At 53.7% G+C, this 11,134-nt stretch overlaps 1 protein-coding gene across 2 annotated transcripts in view; it reads right to left on the reverse strand.

The window, feature by feature from the left end:
• Positions 1-11,134, reverse strand: part of TMEM200B (transmembrane protein 200B) — a 23,563-nt gene that overhangs the window by 9,342 nt on the left and 3,087 nt on the right. The window contains exon 1 of one of the 2 annotated variants that reach the window (XM_026863536.1): positions 960-1,084. The exons of the other annotated variant lie outside the window; for it this stretch is intronic. The gene's annotated coding sequence lies outside the window, so the exon portion shown is untranslated. Of the gene's footprint in view, positions 1-959; positions 1,085-11,134 lie in introns of those variants that run through there. 2 annotated transcript variants of the gene reach the window in all.

The following is an 11,134-nucleotide window of genomic DNA, read 5'->3' on the forward strand; positions in this document are numbered from 1 at the left end:
CCCCTGCGCAGGATGGGACACACACACACACACCCCCCGCGCAGCCCGGAGCCCCCCACTCCCACGGCACAGACCCCCAACCCCCGCCGTGCCCTGCGATGCCCCAGCAGATCCCACTTCTCCCAGCCAGGCCAGTCCGCGCTGGGACTGGGGTTGCAGTGATTTCCCCATCCAGCTGTGAGCGCGCAGTTGGGATAAAAGCATCACCCCAAGTCCATTCTGGGGGCCGAAGGGTTTGATGCACCCCCTGCAGTGTTTAAAGCAGGTTCCAGAGGCACCTTCTGCTCCAGGCAGGCACGAAGAGCAGAGCTCCTGCTCAGAGCTGGCTCTGAGAGCAGCGCTTTGCTTTTCTCCCTCTGAACTTGCAAGACACACGCAGACCTCTTCATCAGCCCGAAGGATCATGGCACTGCATCTCCGCATCCCCATCCCTGCATCCCCATCCCCGCATCCCCCTCCCCACAGCCCCATATTCCCACACCCACATCCCACACCCGTGGGGCAGCGAGCAGTGTCCCAAAGCTCTGACGGGTGGTGGCCCATCGCAGTGCTCTGACACAGCTGATCCCAGCTTTCACCAGCACAGTCACGCACCAACCCCACAACACAACACATTGGTAAGTGCTGAGGACATTCGGCCTCATTACAACCCCGGGCCATCAATGTTTTGCAGGCAGAGAGCCTGTTTATCAGCCTTTAATTAAAAATGTACCGAGCCTGCATTCCTCCTCTTCCCCACAGTTGTGGTAAATTGAAGAGCATCAAGCCAGACCCCTGCTCTCCCCAGGGAGCCACAAAACCCAACTCTGTAATTCCCCACGTGATTTTGCCACTGGCACCCCATGGTCCGTAAGCAGATGCAGAACCCAGTCAGCCAGCTCTATGGCCAGAAGAACTGCCCAGGAAAGGTTCTTAGGTGTAAAACTCAGAAAGGAGGTGCAGGATGTCAGGTTCCTCACCTGTCTCTGGCAGGGGAGCATCCTCCAGTGAGTCAGTAATGAGAGAAATAAAATCCTCACTTCTGGGTTATGCTGTGGAGATGCTGCACAGGGTCATCTTCCCTCGACCCCCTGCCAGGCTCAATTAAAGCAGCATTTGGGAAACTCGGGAGTTTCTCGAGCGATGAGCGCTGGGGAAGGTGAGGGATCACAGCTGTGGGTGCCAGATGCCAGCCACGCTGCTGGGCCGGGGCGGTGCCTCGCTCATCCTGGCCATCCAGGCAAGATAACAAACACAACTGCCCAGGCAGGAATGATATTTCACTTCGGCTTTTCATGCTGTTCAGGAGACACGTTCAAGGTCTCCCTCCGCTACCACTGGAGACCATCTGGGCACTCCATGATCCAGAAGAAATTAATGCTTTTGAGCAAAATTTGGTTTCTATTCAGAGGCTGTACCTGTGCCAGGCAGAGCCGGCCAAAGAGCCGGAGGGGGGAGCGGCAAGAACTCAGCGCCGGCGGCTTTAGGAGCGAGGGTCAGCGCTCTCGGCAGCGCGGGCGGGGGGGATCTGGCAGCACGGAGCTGGCAGAGGGCCGTCATGACCAGGCACTGCCCATCCCCACGCAGGAGCCTGCTCAAAACCTGTTTTCTGTGCCCTGAGTGGTTGGTCTCCCTGTGGGTCAACCACTATCGTGATAAAAGATGCCTCCAGGGCAAAGTTGGACCACACAGGGGACAAGCTCCTGCAGAGGAGGAAGAGCTCAGCCTGGCCCTTCCCGCGGTACCCAGCTGACGCAGGGGGAGGTGGATGTTGCAGTTGCCTGTGTCCTTGCAGGCAATGGGATCACCTCTGGAGGAGCGGAGAGGTGAAGAGGAGAAAAGAACCCACTGGGGACAGAAGTGACAGCAGGGAGAGAGATGAAGGGGCTCAGTGAGGTGGCCCTGGAGCAGAGCTCGTGGCAGGACAGATGTGCAGGACCAAAGGCTCAGAGCACTTTCCCCACGCTCTGGGAGAGGGTGGGCAGCGGTTGCTCTTACAGACTCGCCTCGGATGGGGAGGAACAACAACAAAAAAAAAACAATACAAAAAAGAATTGACGTCACTGTGTCTCTTCAGAGAGAGAAAAAATGAATCTCATGGTAATTGGGCACCTCCTCTTGATTTTGGGGGAGGGAGGGGATCTGCATACGCCTTGTTTCAAGCTCTGGTGATCCTGGCAAAGTCTCCTCTGCTCTCTGCTGCCTCGGCCGGGGACTGAGCCTGGGCAGGAGGAACCATGTGGATGGAGGAAGGAGAACTAGACAGCGAGAGATCACAGCCAGGATCTGAGATCAGAGAGAAGGAATGTTGTTATGGAGAGGCTGAAAGCTCGGGGTGGGGATGACTCATGCTGGAGAACATACAGCTGTTGGAGCAGGATTTGGCACCGGCTCCCCGAGGCTGCGGAGCCTTCCCCATTAGCAGAGAGGGGAGAGAGGAGCCTCCGCGATGTCTCCGACCTGGCAGAGGCCTCTGCCAACCTGTGCTGGAGGTGATGGGGCGGGGAATGCTGCCTGTCAAAGCAGGGTCACCACCCAGAGAGGTATTTTGGGCAGCAGGCAAAGCTTAGCAGGGAGGTTTCTTGCTAGCAGTGTCCTTTCTGGCTGAGGGACCTGCAGGGTCTGCTTTTGGCTGGGGTCAGTGATGCTGCCCTGGGGGTTGGAGCAGCAGGGATGGGGCTCATGGGCCAGCTCTGCTCAGCTGTGAAGAAGTACAAGGAATGAAGCAGCCAGCCCTCTCCCTTCCCTGGTAATGGGGAAACTGAGGCACAGAGCAGGGACGCGACGCATTCCCACCACCAAGTCGGCTGCGGAGGTTATAAAAAGCCTCGTGAGGGCTGTAGCTCAGTTGGCCCGTGGTCACACACTCCTTGTGCTGGGAAGAGGCACACCATTTTGTGGCTGGAAGCAATCTCTGCCTGAGGAATCAGACCCCCATCCCCTGCTGAGCTGCTGGCAGCTGACACGTGCAGGGCACGAGGGCTTCACCCCGCTTCCATCCAGCTCCCCTCCAGCGGGAGAGGCTGTAGCAGCTTCCCCAATATTCACAAGGTTGCTGCAGAGAGAAGGAGGAAAACCCTTTCCCCCCATCCACCGAAGCCAAGGCAGGCGGGGAAGGAGATTTAGGCAAGGCATTAGGAACAGGAGGATGAGCCAGCATCTTCCCAAAGTCCCTCTCAGAGATTTTGTTGGTATCATGCCTGGAAATAACCACAGTGCCAGATTCCCAGCGCTGTGGGATAAAAAGCTCCATGGGCTGCTTCGGAGGTGGCCCCGTTTCAGTGGGAAGTGAAGTGACTGTAAATATAAACAGACTTGTTATTAATCATATTTTGTAAATGTGGAGTCATTATCTTTATGTCCCTGGAAAAGTAATTATCTCCGGCTTTTCAGTGAGAACTTGGAAAAGCCTAAAGGCTGGAGTTCTGGAAATGTCATTCGTCTCCACACAGAAGAAAACCTGCATATTTTCACAGATTAACGCAAGTTAACAGAATTTACAAAATGAGTTTTAATACATTTCCAAAGCTTTAAACTGAATGCCTCTTCTCTTTCCAGTGATTTATAATCCTGTTTTGCAAACTTTTCCTGTATTGCACATATCATACCGCACTGTATGATGCTGTATTTTATTCTCGACCCAGTGGTACTTGTACAGGAGACAAGGTGGGATCTGATTTACGGGATCTCTCCTCCACTGCCATGTAAAGCAATTCCCCCCCACGCCTGACCAGGCGCACGGGTTGTGGAGCTCCTCATAAAGAATTATTCCTTCCACACAAGTAACCAAAAAGAAACATTTTCCAGTTGAAGGGAACATCAGGCTGATCACTTCAGGCCAAAATGCAGCTCTGTGAAGTTTTATGCAAGTGAAAGTCCACAGAAACTTACCCCTGCGAGACAGAAAATATTTGGGAAGATAACACTGCCTGCTGCATTTGCATTCCTGATGCTCCAGCAGCTGCTCGGGGAGAGGAGGAAGAGGAGGAGGAGGAAGAATGGGGAGCGAGGCGCTGCAGACCTGGGACCAGCAGTGGCCAGAAGGCACTTGGCCGCTGCATTTCCAGCTCTGACAAGGCAGCATTAGCACAAGCTGGGGGGGTGGAAATCTGCATTGAAGCTCGTTTTAATTTCACCCAGTGTCTCTTTAAAGCAGAATATACATTCTGTGTTACGAACAGAATCAAGAGGTAGAGGGAAGGTGTTCGCTCCCATGGGGTACATACCCACCACCTCGGCAGATGGCTCGGGCTGGGGGTCAGCGCCCTAATTTTAAGCAGCCAGAAGCATTCAGGAGAGGGGGTTTTGCTCTAGAGAAGCTGCATCTGGCTATTGTTTAATTTGCTTGGTCACACAAGCAATTGAGATCCGACTCCTGATGGGAAAAGGGGACCGTCTAGGAAGGATCATCCCAAAATGTGCCAAAAGTCTTGTCCTTCTAGCTCTTCCTCACATTTCGTAGAGGTTCCTGCATCAAAATGTTTTGGTTTGTCATTTCGGTTATGTTCTAAATTACTATGCATTAGTGTTTGCTAATGTTGAAGTAACAAAAATAAAAGCTGGAGTGAAGTGCTTCAGCTAAAGCTGGGATGGGATATTTCACAGAAATGCAATATTCTGAGATTGCCTTTTCATTTCAAAATAAGCCATAACATCTCCAGCTCCACATGGCTCTTGGGAAGGTAATTTGTATTTTCAACCCTCTCTTGCTTTGGTGGAGCGGGCAGGGGCAGGGCAGCACTCGGGGCAGGTTGGGCTCTTGCTGAGGGCAGGCAGGTACCGCAGCTCAGTAAAACCCCAGCGGGTCGGGGGAGAGGGGAGGGATCTTTGTGATGTCTCATCCTGCAGGAGAAATCCCGGGGGGAATCCAAGGAAACCATCATACAGAGAGGGAAATGCGTTTTCAGACCCTGTTTAATTGAATTGCTGAACCCATCACTGCAGGAGCTCAGGAACGAGCTCGGAAGAGAACTCAAACGGACGGCGAAGGGATGACGGCTGCAGCTGCAGAAGCCCTGAAGGCATCGGCGCTCCCAAGGGATGGGGCTCACCGGGAAGGCCTCGTCCTCCGCCGGCCCAGATCTCAGCCCGGTCCCCAACGGGAGACCTGCCCTGCTGCCGGGCTGGGGTCATTGCTCCTGACCCCTCCACACCTCCTGTCCCTCATTTGTCTCCTCCCTTATTAAATCACACCCTCATTAGCACCAGGCCTTCATCAGCAGGTTGCTGTGCTGGTGTGGCAGGGGGAGCGGGCTGTCCCCTGCCTGCAGCCTGGCAGAGGTGACACCGAGGGTCTGGCTGTGTCCCCCCTCCTTGTTCCCCCCAGCGGGACACGGAGCTGTCCTGTGCCAAATGTCCTCTTCCCAAAAATGCTTCGATATTCATTTTGCTGATGCAGAAGCTGAGCATCTCCAGCCCATCGCATGAGGAAAACCCCAGGGCCCAGGCATTAGGGCAGCCACAAGAGAAAAATGTCCCCTCACCAGCCTTGGTCTGCAAGCTGAGGACACACCTTAGGTCAGCACATTTAATAGGCCTTATTGCCTAGATATGATAGGATAAGGTAGATAAGGATAGGATAAGGTAGATAAGAAGGTAAGATTAGGATAGGATAGATAACTGAGTCCTGCATTTCCCAAATACAGCAAATCTCCCCAAACCAGAGATGTGCCCTTACAATTATGTGCTCGCTGAAATGGTGTCTCTTGCTGTCTGAGCACAAGGATTAGCAATTTTAAAAAAAAATGAATAAAAATGATGGCCACAGACTTTCGTTGTATGCTGAATTTAGTTACTGCAGGTCAGGGGAGCGGAAGGAGCCTGAGCAGTGTCTCAGCACTAACACATTTATCTGCTCCTTCACCCATCAGCTGCATCCCAGCATCTCTCAAACGTTACTGCATTTATCCCTGTCCCTGCTTCAAATAACATCCCAGGGTGCAGGCAGGGAGCGGAGACCTTGGGAGGGAGGAGGACTTGGGCACGATCCCTTGGACAAGCCCAAAGTGAAGCTCAGACACAAAGCTTTCTTGATTTGGGATATTCGGCTCCATCCCTGGATATAAGCTCATCCCCTGCAGTCCTTTCCTCGACAGATTCGGATGCCCCCACCCACATCGCTTCGCAGGCACAGAGCTGCCGCACATAAAGAGCATCTCTCACTTTCTAAGGCTCGGGAGGATGTGAAAGGCTCCCACACATCTCACCACGATGCTCCCGGCAGGGCATCCCCCCCCCAAGGGTCTCAGCAGGGCATTTCAGCCCTGTAGCACCAGAAGCCCAGCACAACCCCCTGAATCCTTCGAATCCCAGGCCCCGGGGACACCAGCCTGGCAGCAGGGCTGGAGCTGCTCCCTGCTCATGTTTAAAGGGGATGGTGGTAAAATTAAACAGATGTGGGGTGGAGGTGTGGGGCCAGAGCAGGGTGATGGGTTTGAAGCTAAGAGGGAACTGAAGGGCAGGAGCACCCAGGCATTAAACAGCAACTTTCAGGGAGCTCCTTCCCCTCTGACAGCTCAGACACCTGATTTTCCCTCCCCTGGGAAGGTCCTGGGGACCCCCTGGCTGCTCAAAGAGATGAGATGTGGTGGCCTCCTCAACGGGCACGGCATTTACACAGGCTGGGATTCACCCAAAGGGCACATTTCCACCCAAAGCAAGCCAGAGCAGAGCTTGTTTGCCATATGGCACAGCCAGCGAGCAGCTGGGAGGAAGGCAGACCAGCTCACCACAGTTTTGTCTTTGCAATTTTCTTGTCTTGAGTGAGAAGATTCAAAGGAAGAAGACACAGAGAGAGGACATTTGCTGGCAGCCTTCTCCTTCCCTGTTGGAAAGGTCAGATGCTGAGGATGGAAACCTGGCACAATGGCTGTTTTCAGGAAATAATTCAGGCTCCATCATCTCACTGTGCTTGACCTTCCCAGCAAAGGCCGGGCAGGGACAGGAGTGGGCTCCATCGATGGAGCAACAAGAGCTTTTACAGCTAATGGGTGGGAAGTGGCCATGAATAAATCAGCAGCATCTTCCCAGCCATCAAAGCCTGAAACCCTCCAGTATGGAGCGAGAAGCAGAGGGGATATCAAGCTGATGTACGGCTGGTTTATGATAGAGGTTATATTCGATGCCGTTACCTACAAACTCTGGAGGCTTGGCCCCATGGATCCTCACCCTGCTGCTGTGGGGTGGGATTTCGGACCTCACCCCCAGCCCCACACAGAAACCCCCTCCCAAGGTCACCCCTGAACATCAGCAAGGGAAACCTTTCATTTCTGAAAGCCTCCGGGATGGGTCTGTGCAGGAGTTTCACACTTGCCCTCCCTTTCGATGCCACAGACGGGAGAGAAGATGCGGGAAGGCATCACCAGTTCAAACCTCCCTTTAACCAGACACATCCTTTACCTCCAACCATCCAGCCTGGCCTCAGTAATCCCAAATCCTAGGTATTAGGCATTTAATCTTGCATTTTATCATGTCTCCTCTTACCAGGGGGTCTGAAATGAAAAGGGAAGCAGGGAAGAGCCGAGCTTCTGTGGGTTTAACTGGTTCTGGCTGGCAGATAAGAAGGAAGGAAGAAGGAAAAGGCAATGGTTTCTTTTGCTGGCTTTCCTTGGTGTTTCCCGAGCAGCTATAATTATTCCAGGAGAGGGGAAGAGATGCAGCATCAGGGGAGGAAGGAGGAAAAATGCCCCCTCCCCGGACAGAGAAGGAACGTGTGTTCGTATCTCAGCCGACCCCGGGCACAAGGGAGCCGAGCCGCTCCGTGGAGCTGAGCCAGCGGCCTGGGCTGGAGGCCCACAGACATTATTTTCCATGATGCAAACTGGGGTGGGGAGGGAGAGGGGCTGAGGCGGGACACAGATGAGTCAGGGGTTTGATGCCTTTGATGTCTTCTGGGCTGGTGCTGGGGAGGGTCCCAGGTCCCGGCTGGGCTGTGAGTGGGGCCGGAGCCTGAGCACTGGAGGTGGCAGCGGGATGAGCTGGGGACAGACCTGGGGGGACACGGAGCAAGGAGCTCGGGGGGACGTGGAGCCCCGTTTCCAAGCGCTGACCGTGGTGGGGTTTTAGCTGCGGCTCCCGGACAGTTCCCAGCGCAGGTTCTAGCTCTGCTTTGCTGACGCCCTACAAGTCCTGGGATATATAAACCCCGGTTTCCACTCCCTCCTCCCCACCTGCTACACACCCTCTGGACATCCCACTTCTCACTCAGTCTCAGTGCAGGATACTTGACCCCTAATCCACTAATGCCATCTTGCTAGTCACCCCCAGATCCTACCAACGATAATCAGAAATGGATCCGCCCTGGCTACTAAGTGCACTTGTTTAATTATTATGAGCAGAATGGAGAGCTTTTAATTGTATTTCCCCACCCCCCTGGTGTAATTAGGGACTGTACTTTGACCTCAGATGAAATATCTATTAGCAACAGGTATAGACCTTCAATATGCTATTTTCTAGATAAAAATAAGCAGATCCACAGCTGATGGGATACAACAAAAAGCCCAGATGGTGAAGTTTTAATCTCACTTTTCCATATTTACCAGGAAAAAAGCATGATGTGGGCGTTTCATCATCCCACAGCACTGACCACTGTCTGGAATGATGTGAAATTTCACCTGCCTGCCTGTGGGAACTGCTGCACCTCACTAGGAAGAAGATTAATTTTGGAAGAATATGCTCACTTAAGGAATGATGGAACCTGCCAGCCACCTAATGCAGCCCAGATAAATGGAACCGACAGCTGGAGCTTACCCAGGTAAAACTGCCAGAGCAAGAGGGCTCTGGGGACAGGCAATGAGCTTGGGGATAAAGTAGGACACTTTCGGACCCAAATCTGTGAGGTCTTTCCCTGTTTGGGTGTGCAAAGGTAGTTATGGCTTTGGAAATGGGGCAAGATGGGGAGCTGGGATCTCCGTCATTGTTCTGATACTCTGCAGCATCTGTGAGCCTGTCGTGCTTGTGGGACCAGTTTGTACCACCGTGTCCTCGCTACCTGAGCCCTCTTCATTCCCCTTCCATCACAGACACTGCTGGTGACACCTGGGTGATAAATGATCCAGAAACATGCAGTTTTAGGCCACCAAGTAGCAAATCACCCTCTAGCAGTGAGCCTGCTTCCCCAGACTATTTCCCTGCTAAAGACTGCAATTAAGATTAAAGTCAGATTTTTTTGCAGCAAATGCATTTTCACCTTAAAAATAAGAAAGAAAAAATGAGAAAGTGATGGATGAACCCTGCTCTTGTTCTTCTTTATAACAAGTTCCCCTCGTTCCATCTCTCCTCCAGTGCCAACCTCAGCATCCTTGATATGCCTGTATATCAGGAGCTGGTGCCTCTCCAGACACCTCTTGCAGGGCAGCTTATAAATATCCACCCGAAGGCTCAGCCCTGATTCATTTCTGTGTGATCTGTAAGAACAACAGCACGTGGCCAGGGGTTAAATAAAACCCCACGTGTGTCGGGGCTGTAGCATCATCCTTTCCAGTCTCAGCCTAACCACCCAGCTCTGCAGTTTGTCTGTGGGGTGCAGAGCACCCCCTTTTCCCTGGTTAACAGCTGAGATGTGGGACCCTTTTGGGTGTGATTGCCACCTTCAGTTGGACAAACCCCCTGTCCCCTTCTCTGGGCTCCCCTCAACCCTCGCACGGAGTGTTTTGCCAATTATCAGGCCTAGCATAAAGGGCACAGCCAGCATAAAGATGAACCAATCACCAAATTGTATTTGATACAAAAGGGTCAGCACACGGGTGAGTGCTGGGGGTACAGACAAGACAGTCAGATCATACATAACTGACATCAGTCCCATTGACTCCAACAACGACACCGCACGACCAACAATGGGGGGAATAAATGGTGAAATGCAGTCTGCCATAGAAGGGACGGGAGACAACCAAGTCAACAAGCCAAGCCCATCAGACCAAGGAAGCCACATACTGAATCTCCACACAGCCCGTGTTTACACAAGCTGGACCTGACTGGAGCCCAGTCCCAGGGAGGCGCGAAGTCCTTCTCCAACAGAAAACTCTGCACAGGGCATCCACCTCACAGACAGACACTGCCCCTGCCTGCAAGTGGGCCCAGCTTTTATCCCTAAGCGGGACACCTGACCTTTGTTCACTTAATGTGGGACGCCTGGGGCTCCTTTACCCAATGGCTCTCCCTGCATTGCTGGCTGCACCCCGGAGGGAAGCCTAAAGGCAAACTCACCCTCCCCTTTGTGAAGGGCTGTGGGAATCACCCATATGTCACCCTTAATTTGGGGCTTGGGGTTGACACCCCAGCATTTCAGGGAGATGGCTTAAATCCTGCTGGGACACAAGGGCAGCACCAAGTGTGTTCCCTGCTGTGGTGCAGGAGAGGGTCTGCAAGGAGAGGCTAGAAGAGGCTCAAAGCTCCTGAGAGCCAAGATGTGCCAGCAGATGCCCATTTATCTCACACTCTCACATCTGGAGAAACAGTGGAAATCTGGAATTCAGTGCAACCCCCTGCCTCCTGCAAGGCCAAGCACCAGGCAAATGTGAGACCTAAACACAACACAAGACACCCTGGTGTCACCTGCCCCACACCGCGCACTGGGAGACGGGGCAAGAAAAAGCGGTGCCGGGACGGTTCCATCTCACAACATCAGCTACACGTATGTCACAAGAACATCCCCGCTCCTCCACCAGTGTCCCAGGCTGGTGTGCTCAGGGAAAAGGTCCCCACAAATCACAGAATCCCAGAATCATCTCGGTTGGAAAAGCCCCTGAACCTCCTCCAGCCCAACCATGAACCTCCCCCTGACCGTTCCCAACTCCCCCAGATCCCTCAGCGCTGGCTCAGCCCGACTCTTCAACCCCTCCAGGGATCCCGGGGACTCCCCCCTGCCCTGGGCAGCCCATTCCAACGCCCAACAGCCCCTTCTGCACAGAAATCCTTCCTCAGAGCCAGCCTGACCCTGCCCTGGGCAGCTTGAGGCCATTCCCTCGGGGCCTGGCGCTGGGGCCTTGGCTCCAGAGACTCATCCCCCCTCTCTGCCCCCTCCTGGCAGGGAGTTGCCGAGGGCCAGGAGGTCTCCCCTCAGCCTCCTCTTCTCCAGACTGAACCCCCCCAGTTCCCCCAGCCGCTCCCCAGCAGACCTGTGCTCCAGACCCTGCCCCAGCTCCGTTGCCCTTCTCTG

This window comes from Athene cunicularia (genome assembly GCF_003259725.1).
Source record: "Athene cunicularia isolate RWA chromosome 23 unlocalized genomic scaffold, athCun1 chr23_part2, whole genome shotgun sequence".
NCBI lineage: Eukaryota > Metazoa > Chordata > Aves > Strigiformes > Strigidae > Athene > Athene cunicularia.